Source organism: Silene latifolia, unplaced genomic scaffold (genome assembly GCF_048544455.1).
Source record: "Silene latifolia isolate original U9 population unplaced genomic scaffold, ASM4854445v1 scaffold_20.1, whole genome shotgun sequence".
Lineage (NCBI taxonomy): Eukaryota > Viridiplantae > Streptophyta > Magnoliopsida > Caryophyllales > Caryophyllaceae > Silene > Silene latifolia.
Window position 1 is genome coordinate 6,393,832 of NW_027413163.1, and position 8,603 is coordinate 6,402,434.

Genomic DNA, 8,603 nt, shown 5'->3' on the forward strand with positions numbered 1-8,603 from the left:
CCCCTCCCCCTCGGGCAACATTTCCCACATGCACTCACGTACACCATCGTTGAGCTTTGTTGGCTCCCCCATCGAAAAGAAGAAACAAGATATCATCCGGGTAAGGATTCGGATGGGGGGGGGGTTGTGATGGCGGAGGTTTTGTCATTATTTGTCATAAGAGGCTTCCCCGTGAGGCTAACTCATGTATCATTCAATGCCGTTCTCGGTGGGTTAATGAAGGAGGGTGGTCTAGTGATTCTCAAGATCTCCCTCACCCTCTCGAAAGTTAGAGTATGCCACACTTTATTCAACCGGAAATTTACCCTTGCACTCTCTTTTTCCCCCGTGACATGTACGGTAGATAGGAATTCCAAAGTATAGGCGGGGTAAGTGTTTAGTTGAAGGTTCATGTACCTCTCAAGCCCCACCTTTGTTAGGAAAGCAAGTGTTTGGTCATGAATTCCCATATCCCTCAAGGTCCCCGGGTGAAGAAATTTGGATATATGCAAGGGTTTGCTCTCAAGGAACTTGAAGAAATTTTTAGATTGTGTGGGCAACCCCTCATCCCCCCGAAAAGGCCTAGGTGGTGGTGGTGGTGCATTGGATTGTGCTTGATTTGAGGACTCACCTTTCTTCTTAGATTTCCCTTTCCCAATTCCGAAAACCATTTTCTTGTCCAATAAATGTTTCAAAAGACACTTTTTTTTTTGACAATCGGGTTAACGAGACCTACATATTAATAGCACGCTTAGCTATCCTATGAGCGACTTTATTACAAATTCTAGGAACATAAGCAAAAGAAATACAATGAAAGTTTGCCGCTAGATCGGTTATATCGTCAATAGTGTTCCTTGTTCAATGTTTGAGTTGAGAGAACCGTAGGACTTGGGCAAGAACTTGTAGACAATCAGAGAAAATGTTAATATGGAGAATGTTGCGCGAGAGCGCCCACTTTAGGGCTTCCCTAATTGCCAAAGCTTCCGCTTGTTCAGCATTCTCAGCCATTCCTTTGATACAGAATTCAGAAACAATATCATTATCAAAAAGGATGCATCCGCCAAACCCAGCAGCAAAATCCTTAGACCACGCCGCATCCATATAAATATGAGAACGAGAGCAACTCACAGAACTCTGAATCAGAGGAAATGGTACTCCATTCCTAAGATTAGTCAAGTCCTCCTCCATCGGTGTTTGGAAAGCTATGAACCCCGATTTCCCATCTTCAGCAGAAAGAGCTAAGTTAAGTGAGTCTTGATAAAGTAAGATAGCACCAATAAGGGAGCACTCGGTACTATCAAAAATCTTTCTGCACCTTACCACCCAAATAGTCCAAAAGGTACACAAAAAGGAGAGACAATGTAACGCCCCGTAAATTTCGGATCGTTAATATATTTCGAAAATAATTAATTAATCAAGTAAAATTTGACAATAAAGTATTTAAAGTAAAAATAATTCAAAGAAATATAATTTTATTATATTTTGAAGAAAAGTATTTATTTTGATAGTTTTGAAATGTTTAAAAATAGTTTAAACCGTGTAAAATCTTTTATTTCGAAATAAGGGCGTATCGGGGGGAAAATGACAATTCGTTTGAACGTTGGGTAAACGAAATTGGAAATGGGTCGTATGAATACTCAATTTTATTGTAATCTCGTGTTTAAAGACTTTGGACTTGACGGAATTTGCGTTTGACTTACGGATTTAATTATTATCAAGACAAGTCAAACCCGACTCGTAAATCCCGACTAAAAATCCCGACTCCCTCCTTTCCTTTCTCCCTTTCCCGCGTGACAGCCCCCTCCCCTTCCATATTCTGTTTTTTTTTCTTCTTTCATCTTCCTTAAGCTTCCAAACCCAAAATCAAACACCATTTTCACATTCAAGCTCAAAATCGTCATAAATCCTTCGTTTCTTGTCCGTTTTTCGCGAAATTTACCTTTCCGGAATCCCCTCGCCACGATCTACGACTTAGTATGTTCTAATTTCAGTTTTCATTAAGTTATTTTAAGACCAAATTTCGGAATTTTCGGTTTATATGCTTATTATTGTGTTTTAATTGTTTATTTAGGTGAAGGATTGGAAGACGAGTTCGGGGACTCGTATATTGTAGAGGATAGCGGTTAGTTGTGGTTAGGGTTTCGGTTTTGAGGACTAATTGCTCATTTTCTAGCTTAAGGTAACATATTTCGAGTTACTCGACGAAAGATCGTCACATGTTTTTGATTTTTGTATGTTTGGTGAATTTTTGTTGGGTAGTAATTTTCACATGTTAAACTTAGTTGCATGCAAGCTTAATTTGTGCCTTTTGGTAGTTTAAATTATCAAAGTTGAATTGGGGACGATTAATTAATTTTCAGACGGTCTTATAATGTATAAAAATGAAAAAAAAAGAGAAGAAATGGTGCGGCAGAGCGCACAAAGAGAGCCGGGCAGCTCCACGGCGAGCCCCGGCTGGTCTTGGAGTTGGCCCGGGTCGGTCCGTTGCTTGTTTCGCGGTTTTCCATGCTTTGTCCGTCATTTTAGGTTCATCATGGATATAATTAGAATGAGTATACATGGTTAAATTTGTTAAGAGAATCATAAAAGTAGCTAAAAGTTATGCTAAGGGTAGAAAAATTATGTTATATTGACAATTATCACATGTTAGGATAATTTACAAAATGAAATGGTAATTAATAGGCTCAAAATGATTTTTTTTGTGATAATTGGAATGTTTTGTTGATTGTGCCGAAAACTGAGCCTTAGTCCCTTTGATCGATGCGATGTCGATTAATTGAGTGATTGGTCACCGCAATTTGACCGTGCACTGCCGCAGGTGGGTTCGGGTAAAAATTCGGTTGAATGATTTAGATAATCGGCCATTTTCTTGTTTTAGGTCATTTATCAAGCTTTTGTTCACATGTATAGCTTATTGAATTTAATAGTGACTTGTATTGTAGAAATGGCCCTAGTTTCCCCTAAAGCCTTAAATATTGTTAGAATTGCTAGGATTGGAATTTAGTATTGAGTACTTATTGAGGAACTGTTGGATTGTATCTTTGTATATAGCCTTTCACATGATAGAATATTAGATTTTATGTGGGTAAGTAGGACTTTTTGCCCTCTTATGGTTAAGTGGGTGTCTTACTTGACTTGTGTGGTGAGTCTTGGGTGGTGTGGGCTAAAATATTCAAGCTGGGACTAGCTGTGACTAGGTCCTAGGTGAGTATCTCGGCCTTCATCATAGATAGGTCTTTATAGTCTCTGACGAGTATATGTTCACTGCTTGATAGCCTTTGTGTTCCTGACTAGTGGATGTTTATCCAAGTTGGGGCATGACCTCAGGTACTAATTTTGATAGTATGGGGTCAGCTTAAGTACTAGCCAACCCTTCGGTGGTGTCCTTAGGGTACTCACTTCACTTTGTTTTAAAAAAAAGTTGTGAGTCTTGGGTGCGGTGGTGTGTATCCGCATGTCTAGGTCTCAAGGCTTGTGATTTTAGGCTAGGGTTGTGTTGTCTCTTGGCCATGTTTTCTTAATAGTAACCGCTGAGCCAAGATACCGGTTCGATTACCTTCCCTACCTCGTGGTATAGACTTGAGTTACAAAGTGACTATTGACGGGACTAAGAACTTATGCCTGTCTTTGATATATTGCCCTTTCTTGTTTGATGATTCTATGAATCATAGAGGGTGAGATGCAAGCCGGCTATGGTTGATAGAGTTTGGATTACAATTTGTTATATGATTCACATGATAGTTAGTTTGGTCAGTTTAGGGGTCATTTGTTAGAATACATGAAAAGTAAATGGTTTATCAAATTGTTTACATGTTACAGTACATGTTACATTAATTTTGACGATTCGTGGCTGGGAGGACTCGAAGTTACTCCCCACTGAATTGTGGCTTTCGTGTTTGTATAAAATGCGATTGACAGGTTGTTGATGCTTTGTTTGGGGTCACAGACGGCTAGTGAGCAAGGAACCTTGGACCTAGTTTTGGCTATTCTATTAGTAAACCTTTTATACTTTTGGTTTGTATATAATATTTGAAGGGACATATGTCTCCCTTTCTATTATTGGTTTGTATCCTTATATTTCCGCGTCTTTAGTTATATATGTAAATTAGTTTATCAGTTGTTGCAGGGTTTTTGACACTCTTCTTGAGTTGGAATTGGTTGTGAATGGTTTAGTTAGAAAATTTTTGAAATTGCAGGTTTTTGGACTAGTTGAACCATTTACAAACATATCCTACCAGTTTTTCTGTAGAAATTACGCATTTAAGTAATTGGATAACTCCAATTATCAAGGGTGTCACAGTTGGTATCAGAGCTTATTGCTCCCGATGCACGTTTGTGCACCCCACTTAGAAATCACTTGACCTCTAAATAATAAACTTGAGAGAAGGGTAGGATGGGTAGAATTAGGATTTTATGTGGTAGTCTGTTTGTGATTGCTAATTGATAGGTACTAATTAATTTTCTTCTTTTTAAGATGGCTCCGCCAAGAAGAGATATTGATGATGCTATCTTACTAGTTCTTACCCAAATTCTCCAAAATCAACAAAACCAACAAAATCAACAAGCTCCTCTTCCTCCGCCAGCTGAGGGTACTCCTGGCACCTATACCTGGGTGGCTAATCAGCTGACCCGAATCAACACTCCCACTTATGGTGGAGAGATTGATCCAGCTGCTCTTACAGGGTGGTTTCGGGAGTTGGAGAAAAGCTTTACGTTGTATGATGTCAAGGAGGAACATAAGGTGAAGCTAGCCTCTCATTTCCTTGTACGAGAAGCTGACCGGCGGTGGTGGTCCATGATGGGCCTACCGTTTGTGAACCAGGATTTGACCGGATACGTTTCAAGGAGTTAGTGGAGGCCCGTTTCTATCCTCAAGAGTGAAAAAGACAAAAGTTGAAGGGATTTATGGAGTTGAAGCAAGGAAGCCTTCCAGTTCAGGCCTTCACCGATAAATTCAACGAGTTGGCTCATTATGCAACTCGATTGGTGAAGGATGACAACGAAAAATATTTCTTTTATCTTGAAAAGCTCTCCTCTAAGATCAAAAGCATGGTCCGTCGGGATTCCACTAGCTTTGTTTCCATTTATAATGATGCTTTATGGGCCGAGAATTCATTGAAAGAAATTGAAAATGAAGCTCGTGCAACTAGTTCTAGTCTTGGCAAGAGGCCTTTGTATCCTTCTTTTAGGCCCTTTACTCCTTCACCCGGGTTCATTTCATCTCCCTCTGACCCAAACAAGAGGAGATTTGTTTCTAATGTTCAAGCTAACCGGGGCGGTCAATCTTCAGCTGTTAGTGATAATAAAGGTATTAGAGACCGATTGTGCTATAATCGCAAGAAACCAAAGCACACCCTGGTAAATGCTTCATTGACCCTATCATATGCTTTACTTGTAACAAACCGGGTCACAAGGCTAATGTTTGCCCGGAGAGGAAGGTGATGGCTCCTACCACTCCTGTCGTCCCAGTGAGGCCTGTGAGGCCGAAGGGTCGTATCTTTGTTATGAGCCGAGCTGAAGCTGAGGCACATCCTGATATCATTACCGGTACATTTTCTATTTTTGATGCTCCTTGTTTGGTACTATTTGATACGGGTGCCTCTTTATCTTTTATTTCAATAAAACTTTCCAATAAATTATCACTTGAATCATCACAAGAAGAAAGCACATCTATATCCTTACCCTCTGGTGATATCTTTTCCTGTTCTAAAATCTATCCGGAAGTTCCTATTTCTATTGTGGGATCTATATTTCCAGCAAATCTTTTCCAATTTCCACTTGAAGAATTTGATGTCATTTTGGGCATGGATTGGTTACATACTCATCATGCTCGATTTGAATGTCGAGACCAGAAAATAATTCTTACAAACCCTTGTGTCACCGTGTGTCTTATCAAATGGTTAAAAGACAAACCGGTACTAAACTAATTTCTGCTATGAAGTTTGTCAATGCAATGAAAAAGGGTCATCAAGCCTTTTTGTGTATGGTGACTTCTTCTGATTCTTCTTCTTTGCCTCCTAAAGAGAACATGTAACACCCCCTCATACCAAGGTACCTTACCAAGGACTACCCTAGCATGAAAGGCTGCTACCATCTCGGTTTCCCGAGGTTAGTATATCAAAGTTACAATTTCCAAACAACATTTATCAAAGTATATAAGTTAAAGATTACATTATCTCAGACCAACTCAAAATAAACGTACAAGGTCTCAATACAAATGAAATCCAAGACATCTAAACTCATAACAACGGAAGCTAGACTTGACGTGGTGACTCCCCATGACTGTCCCTTAGCTAAACATCCGCATTACCTGTCACAATCTGCTCACCATCCCCGAATGGATCACCGCAGGTTTTACAAAACAACAACACGGGTCGGATTCGCATAATTCAAATAAGACAAACAAGTAATGTAACCGGCTGATAATCCTCCATCACCATTCTCCTGATTTCACACATTAACCGACTACACACCTAAGTGTGTAGCCCTGCCAGATTACCCATCGCAACAGGTAATCCTCGCCGCCAGTGGGTGACCGCAGCCCATCCCCACCTAGTCCAGCTCATCAACGAGCGACTAACAATCCCTGTCCCTTAATGTGCACATCCCCTCCCGTGACGGGTTCCACGGAGGGCGAACTAGGGTGTGAAGCCACTCCCGCAAGTGACTCCACCACAATCATACATACCACAGCATCACAGCTGTCACAACACCACTTCCGTCACAACACAAGCACATCACCACCGTCACCACAACACCAACACTCCGATGATCAGCAGACAACAATCATACACAACACAACAAATATCTCAAATCAATTACACAAGAACTGAGTAGGAAACCCTACCTTTTCGCAATCCGCTTACGCTGCAATCAACCATACAAATGCATAACGAATATCATATTGTCACCTACAACAATAATCACATAATACAATTACACTTTGCACAATCCCATTTTCCCCAATTCCATATATACAGTAACCCTAAAAGAATACAAATGACAAGAGAATGAAACTTACCAACAGTAGAATAAGAAACTACACGCAAGGGTCACGACGATTTGCACACACAACGAGATTAGAGGATGATTAGGGAGTGATTAGGGAGAGATCGTAGAAATGATAAAGCTTTCAAATGATATTAGAAACTGACGCGGAAATATAAAATACCCTAAACATTCCCTAATCAAACCGTCGAAATAACACTCCGCCAAACCGGACACTCGGTCGAGTAAGTGTATACTCGGCCGAGTGTCCCATACTCGGTCGAGTGTTCACTTTACTCGGCCGAGTGTTACTCGGCAGAACCAAAACAACAAACAACCTCAGCACTACTCGGCCGAGTAGGCTCTACTCGGTCGAGTAGTCACCAAGGAAAATCCGTAGTGTTACAATCTTCCCCCCTTAAAAAGAACTTCGTCCCGAAGTTCACACTCTACTATAAAACAAAGCACAACACTACGCCACAAGACTATACCAACCACATATAACAACACCAAGGAACTATACAAATCACCACAAAAATCATTATCCCGACTCAAAGCAAACATCGAACAAAACAAAACACGACCGCGAAGTTCCAACCCAACCTATAAAACATGGACACTTAACACCAACTCCACAAACAACATGGCTCTCGATATCGTCTCAACTATAGCATAGGCTCCCAACACTCGGCTCCATAACATTACCCAATAACCACAAAATAATGTTGCCAACCTTGTATCACTTCCATAACACTCAATAACACTCAATCCACAAAAGAAGATCAATCATCAAAACGGAATGTTACATTCTATCATCCTTAAAACGAACTTCGTCCTCGAAGTTTACTCAAACACATAAACATCATCTTCCGACTGTCAAAACTATTGGACTCATAATCGTAATCATTCAAATCACAACACTATTGAAATATTCTCTCATTCCTTAACATCGGACTACTACAAAGACGATCATGACCTTAATAAAATCAACACAAATATCCGTCCTTTATGCTACACCAACACTCTACTTCCAATTATACTACCATATGCACAACCATCAAAATCTCTTTTATCGCCTCCTACTCCTCTTAAGATAAATGTTACGTCCTCGTAACTCGCTATTACTAAATCCTAGCTATATATTCTCCTTATCCCCATCACCACCGCATGTCAAAGATAACCACTTATAATCGAACAAGGTCACCATGCATATATCTTAGGCTCTCTTACTTAAACAACTCTCATCCTTCAATTCACTCACACCCCTAACCTAAACCTCAAAATCCTTAACTTAACCCAAAACTTCTACTCTTCCACATTACCGTAACACGACATACCTCTCTATATAAACTATATAAAACTCTTATCGCCAAAACCATAACTTACGATCCACACTTGTTACGTACACTCACACTAGATCCTCAAGTTCCTTTCTTTCATACCACAAGGCTCATACATAACTTAACACGACACTAATTACCCAACACCCTACACTCATTTGTCTCAACAAAGGATTATGAACCACCCGCATATATCGATCATTACCACACATGTTCTACGACTCACTTGCCATGATGACTATGACTATCGATGTCTTATCTTAAAACAAGATCAAGATTAAGGTAACAACTTCTCAC

At 40.1% G+C, this 8,603-nt stretch overlaps 1 long non-coding RNA gene across 1 annotated transcript; it reads left to right on the plus strand.

Annotated features, from left to right (window-relative positions):
• The first annotated feature begins 1,833 nt into the window (after positions 1–1,833).
• Positions 1,834–4,231, plus strand: LOC141638238 (uncharacterized). Its single transcript, XR_012542053.1, has 3 exons — positions 1,834–1,953; positions 2,051–2,158; positions 3,898–4,231. It is a non-coding gene; the product is annotated as an uncharacterized LOC141638238 (long non-coding RNA).
• Positions 4,232–8,603: the final 4,372 nt, after the last annotated feature.